Source organism: Antedon mediterranea, chromosome 7, assembly GCF_964355755.1.
Source record: "Antedon mediterranea chromosome 7, ecAntMedi1.1, whole genome shotgun sequence".
Lineage (NCBI taxonomy): Eukaryota > Metazoa > Echinodermata > Crinoidea > Comatulida > Antedonidae > Antedon > Antedon mediterranea.
The window spans coordinates 12,719,023-12,746,329 of record NC_092676.1 but is presented as its reverse complement, the minus strand read 5'-3'; positions in this window follow the sequence as shown (position 1 = coordinate 12,746,329).

Genomic DNA, 27,307 nt, shown 5'->3' with positions numbered 1-27,307 from the left:
GGTCTAAAACATCTCTAAATGCGATTTGAAGCTATTTTGTGCACTTTGATGTTTTTGTGTGAAAAGTTTATCGAAATGCTCAAAACGCTCTAAAACGGTTTTAAATGTGATTTTAAGCACTTTGATGTTTTTGTGTAATCAAGTTTCATCGAAATGCACAAAATGGTCTAAAACGTCTCCAAATGCGATTTGGAGATATTCTAAACACTTTGGTCTTTTTATGTTAACAAATTTTTTCGAAATGCACAAAATGGTCTAAAACGTCTCTAAATGCGATTTGAAGATATTCTGTGCGCTTTGATATTTTTGTGTGAAAAGTTTTATCGACATGCTCAAAATGGTTTAAAACGTTTTCAAACACGATATTAAGCTATTTTGTGCAATTTGATGTTTTTGTGTGAAAAGTTTTATCGAAATGCACAAAATGGTCTAAAACCTCTCTAAATGCGATTTGAAGCTATTTTGTACACTTTGATGTTTTTGTGTGAAAAGTTTTATCGAAATGCTCAAAATGGTCTAAAACGTCTCCAAATGCGATTTGAAGCTATTCTGTGCACTTTGATATTTTTATGTGAAAAGTTTTATCGACATGCTCAAAATGGTTTAAAACGTTTTCAAACACGATATTAAGCTATTTTGTGCAATTTGATGTTTTTGTGTGAAAAGTTTTATCGAAATGCTCAAAATGCTCTAAAACGGTTTTAAATGTGATTTTAAGCACTTTGATGTTTTTGTGTAACCAAGTTCCATCGAAATGCACAAAATGATTTAAAACGTCTCCAAATGCGATTTGGAGATATTCTAAACACTTTGGTCTTTTTATGTTAACAAATTTTTTCGAAATGCACAAAATAGTCTAAAACGTCTCCAAATGCGATTTGAAGCTATTTTGTGCACTTTGATTTTTTTGTGTGAAAAGTTTTATCGAAATGCTCAAAATGGTCTAAAACGATTTCAAATGTGATTTTAAGCACTTTGATGTTTTTGTGTAACCAAGTTTCATCGAAATGCACAAAATGGTCTAAAACGTCTCCAAATGCGATTTGAAGCTATTTTGTACACTTTGATGTTTTTGTGTGAAAAGTTTTATCGAAATGCTCAAAATGCTCTAAAACGGTTTCAAATGTGATTTTAAGCACTTTGATGTTTTTGTGTAACCAAGTTTCATCGAAATGCACAAAATGGTCTAAAACGTCTCCAAATGCGATTTGGAGATATTCTAAACACTTTGGTCTTTTTATGTTAACAAATTTTTTCGAAATGCACAAAATGGTCTAAAACGTCTCTAAATGCGATTTGAAGATATTCTGTGCACTTTGATGTTTTTGTGTGAAAAGTTTTTTCGACATGCTCAAATTGGTTTAAAACGATTTCAAACACGGTATTAAGCTTTTTTGTGCAATTTGATGTTTTTGTGTGAAAAGTTTTATCGAAATGCACAAAATGGTCTAAAACATCTCTAAATGCGATTTGAAGCTATTTTGTGCACTTTGATGTTTTTGTGTGAAAAGTTTATCGAAATGCTCAAAACGCTCTAAAACGGTTTTAAATGTGATTTTAAGCACTTTGATGTTTTTGTGTAATCAAGTTTCATCGAAATGCACAAAATGGTCTAAAACGTCTCCAAATGCGATTTGGAGATATTCTAAACACTTTGGTCTTTTTATGTTAACAAATTTTTTCGAAATGCACAAAATGGTCTAAAACGTCTCTAAATGCGATTTGAAGATATTCTGTGCGCTTTGATATTTTTGTGTGAAAAGTTTTATCGACATGCTCAAAATGGTTTAAAACGTTTTCAAACACGATATTAAGCTATTTTGTGCAATTTGATGTTTTTGTGTGAAAAGTTTTATCGAAATGCACAAAATGGTCTAAAACCTCTCTAAATGCGATTTGAAGCTATTTTGTACACTTTGATGTTTTTGTGTGAAAAGTTTTATCGAAATGCTCAAAATGGTTTAAAACGTCTCCAAATGCGATTTGAAGCTATTCTGTGCACTTTGATGTTTTTTTGTGAAAAGTTTTATCGACATGCTCAAAATGGTTTAAAACGATTTCAAACACGGTATTAAGCTATTTTGTGCAATTTGATGTTTTTGTGTGAAAAGTTTTATCGAAATGCACAAAATGGTCTAAAACGTCTCTAAATGCGATTTGAAGCTATTTTGTACACTTTGATGTTTTTGTGTGAAAAGTTTTATCGAAATGCACAAAATGGTCTAAAACCTCTCTAAATGCGATTTGAAGCTATTTTGTACACTTTGATGTTTTTGTGTGAAAAGTATTATCGAAATGCTAAAAATGCTCTAAAACGGTTTCAAATGTGATTTTAAGCACTTTGATGTTTTTGTGTAACCAAGTTTCATTGAAATGCACAAAATGGTCTAAAACGTCTCCAAATGCGATTTGGAGATATTCTAAACACTTTGGTCTTTTTATGTTAACAAATTTTTTCGAAATGCACAAAATGGTCTAAAACGTCTCTAAATGCGATTTGAAGCTATTTTGTACACTTTGATGTTTTTGTGTGAAAAGTTTTATCGAAATGCTCAAAATGCTCTAAAACTGTTTTAAATGTGATTTTAAGCACTTTGATGTTTTTGTGTAACCAAGTTTCATCGAAATGCACAAAATGGTCTAAAACGTCTCCAAATGCGATTTGAAGCTATTTTGTACACTTTGATGTTTTTGTGTGAAAAGTATTATCGAAATGCTAAAAATGCTCTAAAACGCTTTCAAATGTGATTTTAAGCACTTTGATGTTTTTGTGTAACCAAGTTTCATCGAAATACACAAAATGGTCTAAAACGTCTCCAAATGCGATTTGAAGCTATTTTGTACACTTTGATGTTTTTGTGTGAAAAGTTTTATCGAAATGCTCAATATGGTCTAAAACGGTTTCAAATGTGATTTGAAGCTATTTTGTACACTTTGATGTTTTTGTGTGAAAAGTTTTATCGAAATGCTCAAAATGCTCTAAAACGGTTTCAAATGTGATTTTAAGCACTTTGATGTTTTTGTGTAACCAAGTTTCATCGAAATGCACAAAATGGTCTAAAACGTCTCCAAATGCGATTTGAAGCTATTTTGTAAACTTTGTTGTTTTTATGTGAAAAGTTTTATCAAAATGCACAAAATGGTTTAAAACGTCTCCAAATGCGATTTGAAGCTATTCTGTGCACTTTGATGTTTTTTTGTGAAAAGTTTTATCGAAATGCACAAAATTGTCTAAAACCTCTCTAAATGCGATTTGAAGCTATTTTGTACACTTTGATGTTTTTGTGTGAAAAGTTTTATCGAAATGCTAAAAATGCTCTAAAACGGTTTTAAATGTGATTTTAAGCACTTTGATGTTTTTGTGTAACCAAGTTTCATCGAAATGCAAAAAATGGTCTAAAACGTCTCTAAATGCGATTTGAAGCTATTTTGTACACTTTGATGTTTTTGTGTGAAAAGTTTTATCGAAATGCTCAAAATGCTCTAAAACGGTTTCAAATGTGATTTTAAGCACTTTGATGTTTTTGTGTAACCAAGTTTCATCGAAATGCAAAAAATGGTCTAAAACGTCTCCAAATGTGATTTGAAGATATTCTAAACACTTTGGTCTTTTTATGTTAACACATTTTATCGAAATGCACAAAATGCTCTAAAACGTCTCCAAATGCAATTTGAAGCTATTCTGTGCACTTTGATGTTTTTTGTGAAAAGTTTTATCGACATGCTCAAAATGGTTTAAAACGATTTAAAATGGTTTAAAACGATTTTGTGCAATTTGATGTTTTTGTGTGAAAAGTTTTATCGAAATGCACAAAATGGTCTAAAACGTCTCTAAATGCAATTTGAAGCTATTTTGTACACTTTGATGTTTTTGTGTGAAAAGTTTTATCGAAATGCACAAAATTGTCTAAAACCTCTCTAAATGCGATTTGAAGCTATTTTGTACACTTTGATGTTTTTGTGTGAAAAGTTTTATCGAAATGCTAAAAATGCTCTAAAACGGTTTTAAATGTGATTTTAAGCACTTTGATGTTTTTGTGTAACCAAGTTCCATCGAAATGCACAAAATGGTTTAAAACGTCTCCAAATGCGATTTGGAGATATTCTAAACACTTTGGTCTTTTTATGTTAACAATTTTTTTCGAAATGCACAAAATAGTCTAAAACGTCCCCAAATGCGATTTGAAGCTATTTTGTGCACTTTGATTTTTTTGTGTGAAAAGTTTTATCGAAATGCTCAAAATGGTCTAAAACGGTTTCAAATGTGATTTTAAGCACTTTGATGTTTTTGTGTAACCAAGTTTCATCGAAATGCACAAAATGGTCTAAAACGTCTCCAAATGCGATTTGAAGCTATTTTGTACACTTTGATGTTTTGTGTGAAAAGTATTATCGAAATGCTAAAAATGCTCTAAAACGGTTTCAAATGTGATTTTAAGCACTTTGATGTTTTTGTGTAACCAAGTTTCATCGAAATGCACAAAATGGTCTAAAACGTCTCCAAATGCGATTTGAAGCTATTTTGTACACTTTGATGTTTTTGTGTGAAAAGTTTTATCGAAATGCTCAAAATGGTCTAAAACGGTTTCAAATGTGATTTGAAGCTATTTTGTACACTTTGATGTTTTTGTTTGAAAAGTTTTATCGAAATGCTCAAAATGCTCTAAAACGGTTTCAAATGTGATTTTAAGCACTTTGATGTTTTTGTGTAACCAAGTTTCATTGAAATGCACAAAATGGTCTAAAACGTCTCCAAATGCGATTTGGAGATATTCTAAACACTTTGATGTTTTTGTGTGAAAAGTTTTATCGACATGCTCAAAATGGTTTAAAATGATTTCAAACACGGTATTAAGCTATTTTGTGCAATTTGATGTTTTTGTGTGAAAAGTTTTATCGAAATGCACAAAATGGTCTAAAACATCTCTAAATGCGATTTGAAGCTATTTTGTGCACTTTGATGTTTTTGTGTTAAAAGTATTATCGAAATGCTAAAAATGCTCTAAAACGCTTTCAAATGTGATTTTAAGCACTTTGATGTTTTTGTGTAACCAAGTTTCATCGAAATGCACAAAATGGTCTAAAACGTCTCCAAATGCGATTTGAAGCTATTTTGTACACTTTGATGTTTTTGTGTGAAAAGTTTTATCGAAATGCTCAATATGGTCTAAAACGGTTTCAAATGTGATTTGAAGCTATTTTGTACACTTTGATGTTTTTGTGTGAAAAGTATTATCGAAATGTTAAAAATGCTCTAAAACGGTTTCAAATGTGATTTTAACCACTTTGATGTTTTTGTGTAACCAAGTTTCATCGAAATGCACAAAATGGTCTAAAACGTCTCCAAATGCGATTTGAAGCTATTCTGTACACTTTGATGTTTTTGTGTGAAAAGTTTTATCGAAATGCTCAAAATGGTCTAAAACGGTTTCAAATGTGATTTGAAGCTATTTTGTACACTTTGATGTTTTTGTGTGAAAAGTTTTATCGAAATGCTAAAAATGCTCTATAACGGTTTCAAATGTGATTTTAAGCACTTTGATGTTTTTGTGTAACCAAGTTTCATCGAAATGCACAAAATGGTCTAAAACGTCTCCAAATGCGATTTGAAGCTATTCTAAGCACTTTGGTGTTTTTATGTTAAAAAGTTTTTTCGAAATGCACAAAATGGTCTAAAACGTCTCCAAATGCGATTTGAAGCTATTCTGTGCACTTTTATGTTTTTGTGTGAAAAGTTTTATCGACATGCTCAAAATGGTCTAAAACGTTTTCAAACACGATATTAAGCTATTTTGTGCAATTTGATGTTTTTGTGTGAAAAGTTTTATCGAAACGCACAAAATGGTCTAAAACATCTCTAAATGCGATTTGAAGCTATTTTGTGCACTTTTATGTTTTTGTGTGAAAAGTTTTATCGACATGCTCAAAATGGTCTAAAACGTTTTCAAACACGATATTAAGCTATTTTGTGCAATTTGATGTTTTTGTGTGAAAAGTTTTATCGAAACGCACAAAATGGTCTAAAACATCTCTAAATGCGATTTGAAGCTATTTTGTGCACTTTGATGTTTTTGTGTGAAAAGTTTTATCGAAATGCTCAAAATGCACTAAAACGGTTTTAAATGTGATTTTAAGCACTTTGATGTTTTTGTGTAACCAAGATTCATCGAAACGCACAAAATGGTCTAAAACGTCTCCAAATGCGATTTGAAGCAATTTTGTACACTTTGATGTTTTTGTGTGAAAAGTTTTTTCGAAAAACACAAAATGGTCTAAAACGTCTCAAAATGCGATTTGGAGATATTCTAAACACTTTGGACTTTTTATGTTAACAAATTTTTTCAAAATGCACAAAATGGTCTAAAACGTCTCTAAATGCGATTTGAAGATATTCTGTGCACTTTGATATTTTTGAGTGAAAAGTTTTATCGACATGCTCAAAATGGTTTAAAACGTTTTCAAACACGATATTAAGCTATTTTGTGCAATTTGATGTTTTTGTGTGAAAAGTTTTACCAAAATGCACAAAATGGTCTAAAACGTCTCCAAATGCGATTTGAAGCTATTCTGTGCACTTTGATATTTTTATGTGAAAAGTTTTATCGACATGCTCAAAATGGTTTAAAACGTTTTCAAACACGATATTAAGCTATTTTGTGCAATTTGATGTTTTTGTGTGAAAAGTTTTACCAAAATGCACAAAATGGTCTAAAACGTCTCTAAATGCGATTTGAAGTTATTTTGTACACTTTGATGTTTTTGTGTGAAAAGTTTGATCGAAATGCTCAAAATGCTCTAAAACGGTTTTAAATGTGATTTTAAGCACTTTGATGTTTTTGTGTAACCAAGTTCCATCGAAATGCACAAAATGGTTTAAAACGTCTCCAAATGCGATTTGGAGATTTTCTAAACACTTTGGTCTTTTTATGTTAACAAATTTTTTCGAAATGCACAAAATAGTCTAAAACGTCTCCAAATGCGATTTGAAGCTATTTTGTGCACTTTGATTTTTTTGTGTGAAAAGTTTTATCGAAATGCTCAAAATGGTCTAAAACGATTTCAAATGTGATTTTAAGCACTTTGATGTTTTTGTGTAACCAAGTTTCATCGAAATGCACAAAATGGTCTAAAACGTCTCCAAATGCGATTTGAAGCTATTTTGTACACTTTGATGTTTTTGTGTGAAAAGTATTATCGAAATGCTAAAAATGCTCTAAAACGGTTTCAAATGTGATTTTAAGCACTTTGATGTTTTTGTGTAACCAAGTTCCATCGAAATGCACAAAATGGTTTAAAACGTCTCCAAATGCGATTTGGAGATATTCTAAACACTTTGGTCTTTTTATGTTAACAAATTTTTTCGAAATGCACAAAATAGTCTAAAACGTCTCCAAATGCGATTTGAAGCTATTTTGTGCACTTTGATTTTTTTGTGTGAAAAGTTTTATCGAAATGCTCAAAATGGTCTAAAACGATTTCAAATGTGATTTTAAGCACTTTGATGTTTTTGTGTAACCAAGTTTCATCGAAATGCACAAAATGGTTTAAAACGTCTCCAAATGCGATTTGAAGCTATTTTGTACACTTTGATGTTTTTGTGTGAAAAGTTTTATCGAAATGCTCAAAATGGTCTAAAACGGTTTCAAATGTGATTTGAAGCTATTTTGTACACTTTGATGTTTTTGTGTGAAAAGTTTTATCGAAATGCTCAAAATTCTCTAAAACGGTTTCAAATGTGATTTTAAGCACTTTGATGTTTTTGTGTAACCAAGTTTCATCGAAATGCACAAAATGGTCTAAAACGTCTCCAAATGCGATTTGGAGATATTCTAAACACTTTGGTCTTTTTATGTTAACAAATTTTTTCGAAATGCACAAAATGGTCTAAAACGTCTCTAAATGCGATTTGAAGATATTCTGTGCACTTTGATGTTTTTGTGTGAAAAGTTTTATCGACATGCTCAAAATGGTTTAAAACGATTTCAGACACGGTATTAAGCTTTTTTGTGCAATTTGATGTTTTTGTGTGAAAAGTTTTATCGAAATGCACAAAATGGTCTAAAACATCTCTAAATGCTATTTTGTGCACTTTGATGTTTTTGTGTGAAAAGTTTATCGAAATGCTCAAAACGCTCTAAAACGGTTTTAAATGTGATTTTAAGCACTTTGATGTTTTTGTGTAACCAAGTTTCATCGAAATGCACAAAATGGTCTAAAACGTCTCCAAATGCGATTTGGAAATATTCTAAACACTTTGGTCTTTTTATGTTAACAAATTTTTTCGAAATGCACAAAATGGTCTAAAACGTCTCTAAATGCGATTTGAAGCAATTTTCTACACTTTGATGTTTTTGTGTGAAAAGTTTTTCGAAAATCACAAAATGGTCTAATACGTCTCCAAATGCGATTTGAAGCAATTTTGTACACTTTGATGTTTTTGTGTGAAAAGTTTTTTCGAAAAACACAAAATGGTCTAAAACGTCTCCAAATGCGATTTGGAGATATTCTAAACACTTTGGTCTTTTTATGTTAACAAATTTTTTCGAAATGCACAAAATGGTCTAAAACGTCTCTAAATGCGATTTGAAGATATTCTGTGCACTTTGATATTTTTGTGTGAAAAGTTTTATCGAAACGCTCAAAATGGTCTAAAACGGTTTCAAATGTGATTTTAAGCACTTTGATGTTTTTGTGTAACCAAGTTTCATCGAAATGCACAAAATGGTCTAAAACGTCTCCAAATGCGATTTGAAGCTATTTTGTACACTTTGATGTTTTTGTGTGAAAAGTATTATCGAAATGCTCAAAATGCTCTAAAACGCTTTCAAATGTAATTTTAAGCACTTTGATGTTTTTGTGTAACCAAGTTTCATCGAAATGCACAAAATGGTCTAAAACGTCTCCAAATGCGATTTGAAGCTATTTTGTACACTTTGATGTTTTTGTGTGAAAAGTTTTATCGAAATGCACAAAATGGTCTAAAACCTCTCTAAATGCGATTTGAAGCTATTTTGTACACTTTGATGTTTTTGTGTGAAAAGTTTTATCGACATGCTCAAAATGGTTTAAAACGATTTCAAACACGGTATTAAGCTATTTTGTGCAATTTGATGTTTTTGTGTGAAAAGTTTTATCGAAATGCACAAAATGGTCTAAAACATCTCTAAATGCGATTTGAAGCTATTTTGTGCACTTTGATGTTTTTGTGTGAAAAGTTTATCGAAATGCTCAAAACGCTCTAAAACGGTTTTAAATGTGATTTTAAGCACTTTGATGTTTTTGTGTAACCAAGTTTCATCGAAATGCACAAAATGGTCTAAAACGTCTCCAAATGCGATTTGGAGATATTCTAAACGCTTTGGTCTTTTTATGTTAACAAATATTTTCGAAATGCACAAAATGGTCTAAAACGTCTCTAAATGCGATTTGAAGATATTCTGTGCGCTTTGATATTTTTGTGTGAAAAGTTTTATCGACATGCTCAAAATGGTTTAAAACGTTTTCAAACACGATATTAAGCTATTTTGTGCAATTTGATGTTTTTGTGTGAAAAGTTTTATCGAAATGCACAAAATGGTCTAAAACCTCTCTAAATGCGATTTGAAGCTATTTTGTACACTTTGATGTTTTTGTGTGAAAAGTTTTATCGAAATGCTCAAAATGGTTTAAAACGTCTCCAAATGCGATTTGAAGCTATTCTGTGCACTTTGATGTTTTTTTGTGAAAAGTTTTATCGACATGCTCAAAATGGTTTAAAACGATTTCAAACACGGTATTAAGCTATTTTGTGCAATTTGGTGTTTTTGTGTGAAAAGTTTTATCGAAATGCACAAAATGGTCTAAAACGTCTCTAAATGCGATTTGAAGCTATTTTGTACACTTTGATGTTTTTGTGTGAAAAGTTTTATCGAAATGCACAAAATGGTCTAAAACCTCTCTAAATGCGATTTGAAGCTATTTTGTACACTTTGATGTTTTTGTGTGAAAAGTTTTATCGAAATGCTCAAAATGCTCTAAAACGGTTTTAAATGTGATTTTAAGCACTTTGATGTTTTTGTGTAACCAAGTTCCATCGAAATGCACAAAATGGTTTAAAACGTCTCCAAATGCGATTTGGAGATATTCTAAACACTTTGGTCTTTTTATGTTAACAAATTTTTTCAAAATGCACAAAATAGTCTAAAACGTCTCCAAATGCGATTTGAAGCTATTTTGTGCACTTTGATTTTTTTGTGTGAAAAGTCTTATCGAAATGCTCAAAATGGTCTAAAACGGTTTCAAATGTGATTTTAAGCACTTTGATGTTTTTGTGTAACCAAGTTTCATCGAAATGCACAAAATGGTCTAAAACGTCTCCAAATGCGATTTGAAGCTATTTTGTACACTGATGTTTTTGTGTGAAAAGTATTATCGAAATGCTAAAAATGCTCTAAAACGGTTTCAAATGTGATTTTAAGCACTTTGATGTTTTTGTGTAACCAAGTTTCATCGAAATGCACAAAATGGTCTAAAACGTCTCCAAATGCGATTTGGAGATATTCTAAACACTTTGGTCTTTTTATGTTAACAAATTTTTTCGAAATGCACAAAATGGTCTAAAACGTCTCTAAATGCGATTTGAAGCTATTTTGTACACTTTGATGTTTTTGTGTGAAAAGTTTTATCGAAATGCTCAAAATGCTCTAAAACGGTTTCAAATGTGATTTTAAGCACTTTGATGTTTTTGTGTAACCAAGTTTCATCGAAATGCAAAAAATGGTCTAAAACGTCTCCAAATGTGATTTGAAGATATTCTAAACACTTTGATGTTTTTTGTGAAAAGTTTTATCGAAATGCTCAAAATGGTTTAAAACGATTTAAAATGGTTTAAAACGATTTTGTGCAATTTGATGTTTTTGTGTGAAAAGTTTTATCGAAATGCACAAAATGGTCTAAAACGTCTCTAAATGCAATTTGAAGCTATTTTGTACACTTTGATGTTTTTGTGTGAGAAGTTTTATCGAAATGCACAAAATTGTCTAAAACCTCTCTAAATGCGATTTGAAGCTATTTTGTACACTTTGATGTTTTTGTGTGAAAAGTTTTATCGAAATGCTAAAAATGCTCTAAAACGGTTTTAAATGTGATTTTAAGCACTTTGATGTTTTTGTGTAACCAAGTTTCATCGAAATGCAAAAAATGGTCTAAAACGTCTCTAAATGCGATTTGAAGCTATTTTGTACACTTTGATGTTTTTGTGTGAAAAGTTTTATCGAAATGCTCAAAATGCTCTAAAACGGTTTCAAATGTGATTTTAAGCACTTTGATGTTTTTGTGTAACCAAGTTTCATCGAAATGCAAAAAATGGTCTAAAACGTCTCCAAATGTGATTTGAAGATATTCTAAACACTTTGGTCTTTTTATGTTAACACATTTTATCGAAATGCACAAAATGCTCTAAAACGTCTCCAAATGCAATTTGAAGCTATTCTGTGCACTTTGATGTTTTTTGTGAAAAGTTTTATCGACATGCTCAAAATGGTTTAAAACGATTTAAAATGGTTTAAAACGATTTTGTGCAATTTTATGTTTTTGTGTGAAAAGTTTTATCGAAATGCACAAAATGGTCTAAAACGTCTCTAAATGCAATTTGAAGCTATTTTGTACACTTTGATGTTTTTGTGTGAAAAGTTTTATCGAAATGCACAAAATTGTCTAAAACCTCTCTAAATGCGATTTGAAGCTATTTTGTACACTTTGATGTTTTTGTGTGAAAAGTTTTATCGAAATGCTAAAAATGCTCTAAAACGGTTTTAAATGTGATTTTAAGCACTTTGATGTTTTTGTGTAACCAAGTTCCATCGAAATGCACAAAATGGTTTAAAACGTCTCCAAATGCGATTTGGAGATATTCTAAACACTTTGGTCTTTTTATGTTAACAATTTTTTTCGAAATGCACAAAATAGTCTAAAACGTCCCCAAATGCGATTTGAAGCTATTTTGTGCACTTTGATTTTTTTGTGTGAAAAGTTTTATCGAAATGCTCAAAATGGTCTAAAACGGTTTCAAATGTGATTTTAAGCACTTTGATGTTTTTGTGTAACCAAGTTTCATCGAAATGCACAAAATGGTCTAAAACGTCTCCAAATGCGATTTGAAGCTATTTTGTACACTTTGATGTTTTTGTGTGAAAAGTATTATCGAAATGCTAAAAATGCTCTAAAACGGTTTCAAATGTGATTTTAAGCACTTTGATGTTTTTGTGTAACCAAGTTTCATCGAAATGCACAAAATGGTCTAAAACGTCTCTAAATGCGATTTGAAGATATTCTGTGCACTTTGATGTTTTTGTGTTAAAAGTTTTATCGACATGCTCAAAATGGTTTAAAACGATTTCAGACACGGTATTAAGATATTCTGTGCACTTTGATGTTTTTGTGTGAAAAGTTTTATCGAAATGCACAAAATGGTCTAAAACCTCTCTAAATGCGATTTGAAGCAATTTTGTACACTTTGATGTTTTTGTGTGAAAAGTTTTTTCGAAAAACACAAAATGGTCTAAAACGTCTCCAAATGCGATTTGGAGATAATCTAAACACTTTGGTCTTTTTATGTTAACAAATTTTTTCGAAATGCACAAAATGGTCTAAAACGTCTCTAAATGCGATTTGAAGATATTCTGGGCACTTTGATATTTTTGTGTGAAAAGTTTTATCGACATGCTCAAAATGGTTTAAAATGATTTCAAACACGGTATTAAGCTATTTTGTGCAATTTGATGTTTTTGTGTGAAAAGTTTTATCGAAATGCACAAAATGGTCTAAAACATCCCTAAATGCGATTTGAAGCTATTTTGTGCACTTTGATGTTTTTGTGTAAAAAGTTTATCGAAATGCTCAAAACGCTCTAAAACGGTTTTAAATGTGATTTTAAGCACTTTGATGTTTTTGTGTAACCAAGTTTCATCGAAATGCACAAAATGGTCTAAAACGTCTCTAAATGCGATTTGAAGCTATTTTGTACACTTTGATGTTTTTGTGTGAAAAGTTTTATCGAAATGCACAAAATGGTCTAAAACCTCTCCAAATGCGATTTGAAGCTATTTTGTGCACTTTGATTTTTTTGTGTGAAAAGTTTTATCGAAATGCTCAAAATGCTCTAAAACGGTTTCAAATGTGATTTTAAGCACTTTGATGTTTTTGTGTAACCAAGTTTCATCGAAATGCACAAAATGGTCTAAAACGTCTCCAAATGCGATTTGAAGCTATTTTGTACACTTTGATGTTTTTGTGTGAAAAGTATTATCGAAATGTTAAAAATGCTCTAAAACGGTTTCAAATGTGATTTTAAGCACTTTGATGTTTTTGTGTAACCAAGTTTCATCGAAATGCACAAAATGGTCTAAAACGTCTCCAAATGCGATTTGAAGTTATTCTGTACACTTTGATGTTTTTGTGTGAAAAGTTTTATCGAAATGCTCAAAATGGTCTAAAACGGTTTCAAATGTGATTTGAAGCTATTTTGTACACTTTGATGTTTTTGTGTGAAAAGTTTTATCGAAATGCTCAAAATGCTCTAAAACGGTTTCAAATGTGATTTTAAGCACTTTGATGTTTTTGTGTAACCAAGTTTCATCGAAATGCACAAAATGGTCTAAAACGTCTCCAAATGCGATTTGGAGATATTCTAAACACTTTGGTCTTTTTATGTTAACAAATTTTTTCGAAATGCACAAAATGGTCTAAAACGTCTCTAAATGCGATTTGAAGATATTCTGTGCACTTTGATGTTTTTGTGTGAAAAGTTTTATCGACATGCTCAAAATGGTTTAAAACGATTTCAGACACGGTATTAAGATATTCTGTGCACTTTGATGTTTTTGTGTGAAAAGTTTTATCGAAATGCACAAAATGGTCTAAAACCTCTCTAAATGCGATTTGAAGCAATTTTGTACACTTTGATGTTTTTGTGTGAAAAGTTTTTTCGAAAAACACAAAATGGTCTAAAACGTCTCCAAATGCGATTTGGAGATAATCTAAACACTTTGGTCTTTTTATGTTAACAAATTTTTTCGAAATGCACAAAATGGTCTAAAACGTCTCTAAATGCGATTTGAAGATATTCTGGGCACTTTGATATTTTTGTGTGAAAAGTTTTATCGACATGCTCAAAATGGTTTAAAACGTTTTCAAACACAATATTAAGCTATTTTGTGCAATTTGATGTTTTTGTGTGAAAAGTTTTATCAAAATGCACAAAATGGTCTAAAACGTCTCTAAATGCGATTTGAAGCTATTTTGTACACTTTGATGTTTTTGTGTGAAAAGTTTTATCGAAATGCTCAAAATGCTCTAAAACGGTTTTAAATGTGATTTTAAGCACTTTGATGTTTTTGTGTAACCAAGTTCCATCGAAATGCACAAAATGGTTTAAAACGTCTCCAAATGCGATTTGGAGATATTCTAAACACTTTGGTCTTTTTATGTTAACAAATTTTTTCGAAATGCACAAAATAGTCTAAAACGTCTCCAAATGCGATTTGAAGCTATTTTGTGCACTTTGATTTTTTTGTGTGAAAAGTTTTATCGAAATGCTCAAAATGGTCTAAAACGGTTTCAAATGTGATTTTAAGCACTTTGATGTTTTTGTGTAACCAAGTTTCATCGAAATGCACAAAATGGTCTAAAACGTCTCCAAATGCGATTTGAAGCTATTTTGTACACTTTGATGTTTTTGTGTGAAAAGTTTTATCGAAATGCTCAAAATGGTCTAAAACGGTTTCAAATGTGATTTGAAGCTATTTTGTACACTTTGATGTTTTTGTGTGAAAAGTTTTATCGAAATGCTCAAAATGCTCTAAAACGGTTTCAAATGTGATTTTAAGCACTTTGATGTTTTTGTGTAACCAAGTTTCATCGAAATGCACAAAATGGTCTAAAACGTCTCCAAATGCGATTTGGAGATATTCTAAACACTTTGGTCTTTTTATGTTAACAAATTTTTTCGAAATGCACAAAATGGTCTAAAACGTCTCTAAATGCGATTTGAAGATATTCTGTGCACTTTGATGTTTTTGTGTGAAAAGTTTTATCGACATGCTCAAAATGGTTTAAAACGATTTCAAACACGATATTAAGCTATTTTGTGCAATTTGATGTTTTTGTGTGAAAAGTTTTATCGAAATGCACAAAATGGTCTAAAACATCTCTAAATGCGATTTGAAGCTATTTTGTGCACTTTGATGTTTTTGTGTGAAAAGTTTATCGAAATGCTCAAAACGCTCTAAAACGGTTTTAAATGTGATTTTAAGCACTTTGATGTTTTTGTGTAATCAAGTTTCATCGAAATGCACAAAATGGTCTAAAACGTCTCCAAATGCGATTTGGAGATATTCTAAACACTTTGGTCTTTTTATGTTAACAAATTTTTTCGAAATGCACAAAATGGTCTAAAACGTCTCTAAATGCGATTTGAAGATATTCTGTGCGCTTTGATATTTTTGTGTGAAAAGTTTTATCGACATGCTCAAAATGGTTTAAAACGTTTTCAAACACGATATTAAGCTATTTTGTGCAATTTGATGTTTTTGTGTGAAAAGTTTTATCGAAATGCACAAAATGGTCTAAAACCTCTCTAAATGCGATTTGAAGCTATTTTGTACACTTTGATGTTTTTGTGTGAAAAGTTTTATCGAAATGCTCAAAATGGTTTAAAACGTCTCCAAATGCGATTTGAAGCTATTCTGTGCACTTTGATGTTTTTTTGTGAAAAGTTTTATCGACATGCTCAAAATGGTTTAAAACGATTTCAAACACGGTATTAAGCTATTTTGTGCAATTTGATGTTTTTGTGTGAAAAGTTTTATCGAAATGCACAAAATGGTCTAAAACGTCTCTAAATGCGATTTGAAGCTATTTTGTACACTTTGATGTTTTTGTGTGAAAAGTTTTATCGAAATGCCCAAAATGGTCTAAAACCTCTCTAAATGCGATTTGAAGCTATTTTGTACACTTTGATGTTTTTGTGTGAAAAGTATTATCGAAATGCTAAAAATGCTCTAAAACGGTTTCAAATGTGATTTTAAGCACTTTGATGTTTTTGTGTAACCAAGTTTCATTGAAATGCACAAAATGGTCTAAAACGTCTCCAAATGCGATTTGGAGATATTCTAAACACTTTGGTCTTTTTATGTTAACAAATTTTTTCGAAATGCACAAAATGGTCTAAAACGTCTCTAAATGCGATTTGAAGATATTCTGTGCACTTTGATATTTTTGTGTGAAAAGTTTTATCGACATGCTCAAAATGGTTTAAAACGTTTTCAAACACGATATTAAGCTATTTTGTGCAATTTGATGTTTTTGTGTGAAAAGTTTTATCGAAATGCACAAGATGGTCTAAAACGTCTCTAAATGCGATTTGAAGCTATTTTGTACACTTTGATGTTTTTGTGTGAAAAGTTTTATCGAAATGCACAAAATGGTCTAAAACCTCTTTAAATGCGATTTGAAGCTATTTTGTACACTTTGATGTTTTTGTGTGAAAAGTTTTATCGAAATGCTCAAAATGCTCTAAAACTGTTTTAAATGTGATTTTAAGCACTTTGATGTTTTTGTGTAACCAAGTTTCATCGAAATGCACAAAATGGTCTAAAACGTCTCCAAATGCGATTTGAAGCTATTTTGTACACTTTGATGTTTTTGTGTGAAAAGTATTATCGAAATGCTAAAAATGCTCTAAAACGCTTTCAAATGTGATTTTAAGCACTTTGATGTTTTTGTGTAACCAAGTTTCATCGAAATACACAAAATGGTCTAAAACGTCTCCAAATGCGATTTGAAGCTATTTTGTACACTTTGATGTTTTTGTGTGAAAAGTTTTATCGAAATGCTCAATATGGTCTAAAACGGTTTCAAATGTGATTTGAAGCTATTTTGTACACTTTGATGTTTTTGTGTGAAAAGTTTTATCGAAATGCTCAAAATGCTCTAAAACGGTTTCAAATGTGATTTTAAGCACTTTGATGAGTTTCATCGAAATGCACAAAATGGTCTAAAACGTCTCCAAATGCGATTTGAAGCTATTTTGTACACTTTGTTGTTTTTATGTGAAAAGTTTTATCGAAATGCACAAAATGGTTTAAAACGTCTCCAAATGCGATTTGAAGCTATTCTGTGCACTTTGATGTTTTTTTGTGAAAAGTTTTATCGACATGCTCAAAATGGTTTAAAACGATTTCAAACACGGTATTAAGCTATTTGTGCAATTTGATGTTTTTGTGTGAAAAGTTTTATCGAAATGCACAAAATGGTCTAAAACGTCTCTAAATGCGATTTGAAGCTATTTTGTACACTTTGATGTTTTTGTGTGAAAAGTTTTATCGAAATGCTCAAAATGCTCTAAAACGGTTTTAAATGTGATTTTAAGCACTTTGATGTTTTTGTGTAACCAAGTTCCATCGAAATGCACAAAATGGTTTAAAACGTCTCCAAATGCGATTTGGAGATATTCTAAACACTTTGGTCTTTTTATGTTAACAAATTTTTTCAAAATGCACAAAATAGTCTAAAACGTCTCCAAATGCGATTTGAAGCTATTTTGTGCACTTTGATTTTTTTGTGTGAAAAGTTTTATCGAAATGCTCAAAATGGTCTAAAACGGTTTCAAATGTGATTTTAAGCACTTTGATGTTTTTGTGTAACCAAGTTTCATCGAAATGCACAAAATGGTCTAAAACGTCTCCAAATGCGATTTGAAGCTATTTTGTACACTTTGATGTTTTTGTGTGAAAAGTATTATCGAAATGCTAAAAATGCTCTAAAACGGTTTCAAATGTGATTTTAAGCACTTTGATGTTTTTGTGTAACCAAGTTTCATCGAAATGCACAAAATGGTCTAAAACGTCTCCAAATGCGATTTGGAGATATTCTAAACACTTTGGTCTTTTTATGTTAACAAATTTTTTCGAAATGCACAAAATGGTCTAAAACGTCTCTAAATGCGATTTGAAGCTATTTTGTACACTTTGATGTTTTTGTGTGAAAAGTTTTATCGAAATGCTCAAAATGCTCTAAAACGGTTTCAAATGTGATTTTAAGCACTTTGATGTTTTTGTGTAACCAAGTTTCATCGAAATGCAAAAAATGGTCTAAAACGTCTCCAAATGTGATTTGAAGATATTCTAAACACTTTGGTCTTTTTATGTTAACACATTTTATCGAAATGCACAAAATGCTCTAAAACGTCTCCAAATGCAATTTGAAGCTATTCTGTGCACTTTGATGTTTTTTGTGAAAAGTTTTATCGAAATGCTCAAAATGGTTTAAAACGATTTAAAATGGTTTAAAACGATTTTGTGCAATTTGATGTTTTTGTGTGAAAAGTTTTATCGAAATGCACAAAATGGTCTAAAACGTCTCTAAATGCAATTTGAAGCTATTTTGTACACTTTGATGTTTTTGTGTGAAAAGTTTTATCGAAATGCACAAAATTGTCTAAAACCTCTCTAAATGCGATTTGAAGCTATTTTGTACACTTTGATGTTTTTGTGTGAAAAGTTTTATCGAAATGCTAAAAATGCTCTAAAACGGTTTTAAATGTGATTTTAAGCACTTTGATGTTTTTGTGTAACCAAGTTTCATCGAAATGCAAAAAATGGTCTAAAACGTCTCTAAATGCGATTTGAAGCTATTTTGTACACTTTGATGTTTTTGTGTGAAAAGTTTTATCGAAATGCTCAAAATGCTCTAAAACGGTTTCAAATGTGATTTTAAGCACTTTGATGTTTTTGTGTAACCAAGTTTCATCGAAATGCAAAAAATGGTCTAAAACGTCTCCAAATGTGATTTGAAGATATTCTAAACACTTTGGTCTTTTTATGTTAACACATTTTATCGAAATGCACAAAATGCTCTAAAACGTCTCCAAATGCAATTTGAAGCTATTCTGTGCACTTTGATGTTTTTTGTGAAAAGTTTTATCGACATGCTCAAAATGGTTTAAAACGATTTAAAATGGTTTAAAACGATTTTGTGCAATTTTATGTTTTTGTGTGAAAAGTTTTATCGAAATGCACAAAATGGTCTAAAACGTCTCTAAATGCAATTTGAAGCTATTTTGTACACTTTGATGTTTTTGTGTGAAAAGTTTTATCGAAATGCACAAAATTGTCTAAAACCTCTCTAAATGCGATTTGAAGCTATTTTGTACACTTTGATGTTTTTGTGTGAAAAGTTTTATCGAAATGCTAAAAATGCTCTAAAACGGTTTTAAATGTGATTTTAAGCACTTTGATGTTTTTGTGTAACCAAGTTCCATCGAAATGCACAAAATGGTTTAAAACGTCTCCAAATGCGATTTGGAGATATTCTAAACACTTTGGTCTTTTTATGTTAACAATTTTTTTCGAAATGCACAAAATAGTCTAAAACGTCCCCAAATGCGATTTGAAGCTATTTTGTGCACTTTGATTTTTTTGTGTGAAAAGTTTTATCGAAATGCTCAAAATGGTCTAAAACGGTTTCAAATGTGATTTTAAGCACTTTGATGTTTTTGTGTAACCAAGTTTCATCGAAATGCACAAAATGGTCTAAAACGTCTCCAAATGCGATTTGAAGCTATTTTGTACACTTTGATGTTTTTGTGTGAAAATCATTTTTTTTTATTTTAAGCACTTTGATGTTTTTGTGTAACCAAGTTTCATCGAAATGCACAAAATGGTCTAAAACGTCTCCAAATGCGATTTGGAGATATTCTAAACACTTTGGTCTTTTTATGTTAACAAATTTTTTCGAAATGCACAAAATGGTCTAAAACGTCTCTAAATGCGATTTGAAGCTATTTTGTACACTTTGATGTTTTTGTGTGAAAAGTTTTATCGAAATGCTCAAAATGCTCTAAAACGGTTTCAAATGTGATTTTAAGCACTTTGATGTTTTTGTGTAACCAAGTTTCATCGAAATGCAAAAAATGGTCTAAAACGTCTCCAAATGTGATTTGAAGATATTCTAAACACTTTGGTCTTTTTATGTTAACACATTTTATCGAAATGCACAAAATGCTCTAAAACGTCTCCAAATGCAATTTGAAGCTATTCTGTGCACTTTGATGTTTTTTGTGAAAAGTTTTATCGAAATGCTCAAAATGGTTTAAAACGATTTAAAATGGTTTAAAACGATTTTGTGCAATTTGATGTTTTTGTGTGAAAAGTTTTATCGAAATGCACAAAATGGTCTAAAACGTCTCTAAATGCAATTTGAAGCTATTTTGTACACTTTGATGTTTTTGTGTGAAAAGTTTTATCGAAATGCACAAAATTGTCTAAAACCTCTCTAAATGCGATTTGAAGCTATTTTGTACACTTTGATGTTTTTGTGTGAAAAGTTTTATCGAAATGCTAAAAATGCTCTAAAACGGTTTTAAATGTGATTTTAAGCACTTTGATGTTTTTGTGTAACCAAGTTTCATCGAAATGCAAAAAATGGTCTAAAACGTCTCTAAATGCGATTTGAAGCTATTTTGTACACTTTGATGTTTTTGTGTGAAAAGTTTTATCGAAATGCTCAAAATGCTCTAAAACGGTTTCAAATGTGATTTTAAGCACTTTGATGTTTTTGTGTAACCAAGTTTCATCGAAATGCAAAAAATGGTCTAAAACGTCTCCAAATGTGATTTGAAGATATTCTAAACACTTTGGTCTTTTTATGTTAACACATTTTATCGAAATGCACAAAATGCTCTAAAACGTCTCCAAATGCAATTTGAAGCTATTCTGTGCACTTTGATGTTTTTTGTGAAAAGTTTTATCGACATGCTCAAAATGGTTTAAAACGATTTAAAATGGTTTAAAACGATTTTGTGCAATTTTATGTTTTTGTGTGAAAAGTTTTATCGAAATGCACAAAATGGTCTAAAACGTCTCTAAATGCAATTTGAAGCTATTTTGTACACTTTGATGTTTTTGTGTGAAAAGTTTTATCGAAATGCACAAAATTGTCTAAAACCTCTCTAAATGCGATTTGAAGCTATTTTGTACACTTTGATGTTTTTGTGTGAAAAGTTTTATCGAAATGCTCAAAATGCTCTAAAACGGTTTCAAATGTGATTTTAAGCACTTTGATGTTTTTGTGTAACCAAGTTTCATCGAAATGCAAAAAATGGTCTAAAACGTCTCCAAATGTGATTTGAAGATATTCTAAACACTTTGGTCTTTTTCTGTTAACACATTTTATCGAAATGCACAAAATGCTCTAAAACGTCTCCAAATGCAATTTGAAGCTATTCTGTGCACTTTGATGTTTTTTGTGAAAAGTTTTATCGAAATGCTCAAAATGGTTTAAAACGATTTAAAATGGTTTAAAACGATTTTGTGCAATTTGATGTTTTTGTGTGAAAAGTTTTATCGAAATGCACAAAATGGTCTAAAACGTCTCTAAATGCAATTTGAAGCTATTTTGTACACTTTGATGTTTTTGTGTGACAAGTTTTATCGAAATGCACAAAATTGTCTAAAACCTCTCTAAATGCGATTTGAAGCTATTTTGTACACTTTGATGTTTTTGTGTGAAAAGTTTTATCGAAATGCTAAAAATGCTCTAAAACGGTTTTAAATGTGATTTTAAGCACTTTGATGTTTTTGTGTAACCAAGTTTCATCGAAATGCAAAAAATGGTCTAAAACGTCTCCAAATGTGATTTGAAGATATTCTAAACACTTTGGTCTTTTTATGTTAACACATTTTATCGAAATGCACAAAATGCTCTAAAACGTCTCCAAATGCAATTTGAAGCTATTCTGTGCACTTTGATGTTTTTTGTGAAAAGTTTTATCGACATGCTCAAAATGGTTTAAAACGATTTAAAATGGTTTAAAACGATTTTGTGCAATTTGATGTTTTTGTGTGAAAAGTTTTATCGAAATGCACAAAATGGTCTAAAACGTCTCTAAATGCAATTTGAAGCTATTTTGTACACTTTGATGTTTTTGTGTGAAAAGTTTTATCGAAATGCACAAAATTGTCTAAAACCTCTCTAAATGCGATTTGAAGCTATTTTGTACACTTTGATGTTTTTGTGTGAAAAGTTTTATCGAAATGCTAAAAATGCTCTAAAACGGTTTTAAATGTGATTTTAAGCACTTTGATGTTTTTGTGTAACCAAGTTCCATCGAAATGCACAAAATGGTTTAAAACGTCTCCAAATGCGATTTGGAGATATTCTAAACACTTTGGTCTTTTTATGTTAACAATTTTTTTCGAAATGCACAAAATAGTCTAAAACGTCCCCAAATGCGATTTGAAGCTATTTTGTGCACTTTGATTTTTTTGTGTGAAAAGTTTTATCGAAATGCTCAAAATGGTCTAAAACGGTTTCAAATGTGATTTTAAGCACTTTGATGTTTTTGTGTAACCAAGTTTCATCGAAATGCACAAAATGGTCTAAAACGTCTCCAAATGCGATTTGAAGCTATTTTGTACACTTTGATGTTTTGTGTGAAAAGTATTATCGAAATGCTAAAAATGGTCTAAAACGGTTTCAAATGTGATTTTAAGCACTTTGATGTTTTTGTGTAACCAAGTTTCATCGAAATGCACAAAATGGTCTAAAACGTCTCCAAATGCGATTTGAAGCTATTTTGTACACTTTGATGTTTTTGTGTGAAAAGTTTTATCGAAATGCTCAAAATGGTCTAAAACGGTTTCAAATGTGATTTGAAGCTATTTTGTACACTTTGATGTTTTTGTTTGAAAAGTTTTATCGAAATGCTCAAAATGCTCTAAAACGGTTTCAAATGTGATTTTAAGCACTTTGATGTTTTTGTGTAACCAAGTTTCATCGAAATGCACAAAATGGTCTAAAACGTCTCCAAATGCGATTTGGAGATATTCTAAAAACTTTGATGTTTTTGTGTGAAAAGTTTTATCGACATGCTCAAAATGGTTTAAAATGATTTCAAACACGGTATTAAGCTATTTTGTGCAATTTGATGTTTTTGTGTGAAAAGTTTTATCGAAATGCACAAAATGGTCTAAAACATCTCTAAATGCGATTTGAAGCTATTTTGTGCACTTTGATGTTTTTGTGTGAAAAGTATTATCGAAATGCTAAAAATGCTCTAAAACGCTTTCAAATGTGATTTTAAGCACTTTGATGTTTTTGTGTAACCAAGTTTCATCGAAATGCACAAAATGGTCTAAAACGTCTCCAAATGCGATTTGAAGCTATTTTGTACACTTTGATGTTTTTGTGTGAAAAGTTTTATCGAAATGCTCAATATGGTCTAAAACGGTTTCAAATGTGATTTGAAGCTATTTTGTACACTTTGATGTTTTTGTGTGAAAAGTATTATCGAAATGTTAAAAATGCTCTAAAACGGTTTCAAATGTGATTTTAAGCACTTTGATGTTTTTGTGTAACCAAGTTTCATCGAAATGCACAAAATGGTCTAAAACGTCTCCAAATGCGATTTGAAGCTATTCTGTACACTTTGATGTTTTTGTGTGAAAAGTTTTATCGAAATGCTCAAAATGGTCTAAAACGGTTTCAAATGTGATTTGAAGCTATTTTGTACACTTTGATGTTTTTGTGTGAAAAGTTTTATCGAAATGCTAAAAATGCTCTATAACGGTTTCAAATGTGATTTTAAGCACTTTGATGTTTTTGTGTAACCAAGTTTCATCGAAATGCACAAAATGGTCTAAAACGTCTCCAAATGCGATTTGAAGCTATTCTAAGCACTTTGGTGTTTTTATGTTAAAAAGTTTTTTCGAAATGCACAAAATGGTCTAAAACGTCTCCAAATGCGATTTGAAGCTATTCTGTGCACTTTTATGTTTTTGTGTGAAAAGTTTTATCGACATGCTCAAAATGGTCTAAAACGTTTTCAAACACGATATTAAGCTATTTTGTGCAATTTGATGTTTTTGTGTGAAAAGTTTTATCGAAACGCACAAAATGGTCTAAAACATCTCTAAATGCGATTTGAAGCTATTTTGTGCACTTTTATGTTTTTGTGTGAAAAGTTTTATCGACATGCTCAAAATGGTCTAAAACGTTTTCAAACACGATATTAAGCTATTTTGTGCAATTTGATGTTTTTGTGTGAAAAGTTTTATCGAAACGCACAAAATGGTCTAAAACATCTCTAAATGCGATTTGAAGCTATTTTGTGCACTTTGATGTTTTTGTGTGAAAAGTTTTATCGAAATGCTCAAAATGCACTAAAACGGTTTTAAATGTGATTTTAAGCACTTTGATGTTTTTGTGTAACCAAGATTCATCGAAACGCACAAAATGGTCTAAAACGTCTCCAAATACGATTTGAAGCTATTTTGTACACTTTGATGTTTTTGTTTGAAAAGTTTATCGAAATGCTCAAAACGCTCTAAAACGGTTTTAAATGTGATTTTAAGCACTTTGATGTTTTTGTGTAACCAAGTTTCATCGAAATGCGCAAAATGGTCTAAAACGTCTCCAAATGCGATTTGGAGATATTCTAAACACTTTGGTCTTTTTATGTTAACAATTTTTTTCGAAATGCACAAAATGGTCTAAAACGTCTCTAAATGCGATTTGAAGATATTCTGTGCACTTTGATATTTTTGAGTGAAAAGTTTTATCGACATGCTCAAAATGGTTTAAAACGTTTTCAAACACGATATTAAGCTATTTTGTGAATTTTGATGTTTTTGTGTGAAAAGTTTTACCAAAATGCACAAAATGGTCTAAAACGTCTCCAAATGCGATTTGAAGCAATTTTGTACACTTTGATGTTTTTGTGTGAAAAGTTTTTTCGAAAAACACAAAATGGTCTAAAACGTCTCCAAATGCGATTTGGAGATATTCTAAACACTTTGGTCTTTTTATGTTAACAAATTTTTTCAAAATGCACAAAATGGTCTAAAACGTCTCTAAATGCGATTTGAAGATATTCTGTGCACTTTGATATTTTTGAGTGAAAAGTTTTATCGACATGCTCAAAATGGTTTAAAACGTTTTCAAACACGATATTAAGCTATTTTGTGCAATTTGATGTTTTTGTGTGAAAAGTTTTACCAAAATGCACAAAATGGTCTAAAACGTCTCCAAATGCGATTTGAAGCTATTCTGTGCACTTTGATATTTTTATGTGAAAAGTTTTATCGACATGCTCAAAATGGTTTAAAACGTTTTCAAACACGATATTAAGCTATTTTGTGCAATTTGATGTTTTTGTGTGAAAAGTTTTATCGAAATGCTCAAAATGCTCTAAAACGGTTTTAAATGTGATTTTAAGCACTTTGATGTTTTTGTGTAACCAAGTTCCATCGAAATGCACAAAATGATTTAAAACGTCTCCAAATGCGATTTGGAGATATTCTAAACACTTTGGTCTTTTTATGTTAACAAATTTTTTCGAAATGCACAAAATAGTCTAAAACGTCTCCAAATGCGATTTGAAGCTATTTTGTGCACTTTGATTTTTTTGTGTGAAAAGTTTTATCGAAATGCTCAAAATGGTCTAAAACGATTTCAAATGTGATTTTAAGCACTTTGATGTTTTTGTGTAACCAAGTTTCATCGAAATGCACAAAATGGTCTAAAACGTCTCCAAATGCGATTTGAAGCTATTTTGTACACTTTGATGTTTTTGTGTGAAAAGTATTATCGAAATGCTAAAAATGCTCTAAAACGGTTTCAAATGTGATTTTAAGCACTTTGATGTTTTTGTGTAACCAAGTTTCATCGAAATGCACAAAATGGTCTAAAACGTCTCCAAATGCGATTTGAAGCTATTTTGTACACTTTGATGTTTTTGTGTGAAAAGTTTTATCGAAATGCTCAAAATGGTCTAAAACGGTTTCAAATGTGATTTGAAGCTATTTTGTACACTTTGATGTTTTTGTGTGAAAAGTTTTATCGAAATGCTCAAAATGCTCTAAAACGGTTTCAAATGTGATTTTAAGCACTTTGATGTTTTTGTGTAACCAAGTTTCATCGAAATGCACAAAATGGTCTAAAACGTCTCCAAATGCGATTTGGAGATATTCTAAACACTTTGGTCTTTTTATGTTAACAAATTTTTTCGAAATGCACAAAATGGTCTAAAACGTCTCTAAATGCGATTTGAAGATATTCTGTGCACTTTGATGTTTTTGTGTGAAAAGTTTTTTCGACATGCTCAAATTGGTTTAAAACGATTTCAAACACGGTATTAAGCTTTTTTGTGCAATTTGATGTTTTTGTGTGAAAAGTTTTATCGAAATGCACAAAATGGTCTAAAACATCTCTAAATGCGATTTGAAGCTATTTTGTGCACTTTGATGTTTTTGTGTGAAAAGTTTATCGAAATGCTCAAAACGCTCTAAAACGGTTTTAAATGTGATTTTAAGCACTTTGATGTTTTTGTGTAATCAAGTTTCATCGAAATGCACAAAATGGTCTAAAACGTCTCCAAATGCGATTTGGAGATATTCTAAACACTTTGGTCTTTTTATGTTAACAAATTTTTTCGAAATGCACAAAATGGTCTAAAACGTCTCTAAATGCGATTTGAAGATATTCTGTGCGCTTTGATATTTTTGTGTGAAAAGTTTTATCGACATGCTCAAAATGGTTTAAAACGTTTTCAAACACGATATTAAGCTATTTTGTGCAATTTGATGTTTTTGTGTGAAAAGTTTTATCGAAATGCACAAAATGGTCTAAAACCTCTCTAAATGCGATTTGAAGCTATTTTGTACACTTTGATGTTTTTGTGTGAAAAGTTTTATCGAAATGCTCAAAATGGTCTAAAACGTCTCCAAATGCGATTTGAAGCTATTCTGTGCACTTTGATATTTTTATGTGAAAAGTTTTATCGACATGCTCAAAATGGTTTAAAACGTTTTCAAACACGATATTAAGCTATTTTGTGCAATTTGATGTTTTTGTGTGAAAAGTTTTATCGAAATGCTCAAAATGCTCTAAAACGGTTTTAAATGTGATTTTAAGCACTTTGATGTTTTTGTGTAACCAAGTTCCATCGAAATGCACAAAATGATTTAAAACGTCTCCAAATGCGATTTGGAGATATTCTAAACACTTTGGTCTTTTTATGTTAACAAATTTTTTCGAAATGCACAAAATAGTCTAAAACGTCTCCAAATGCGATTTGAAGCTATTTTGTGCACTTTGATTTTTTTGTGTGAAAAGTTTTATCGAAATGCTCAAAATGGTCTAAAACGATTTCAAATGTGATTTTAAGCACTTTGATGTTTTTGTGTAACCAAGTTTCATCGAAATGCACAAAATGGTCTAAAACGTCTCCAAATGCGATTTGAAGCTATTTTGTACACTTTGATGTTTTTGT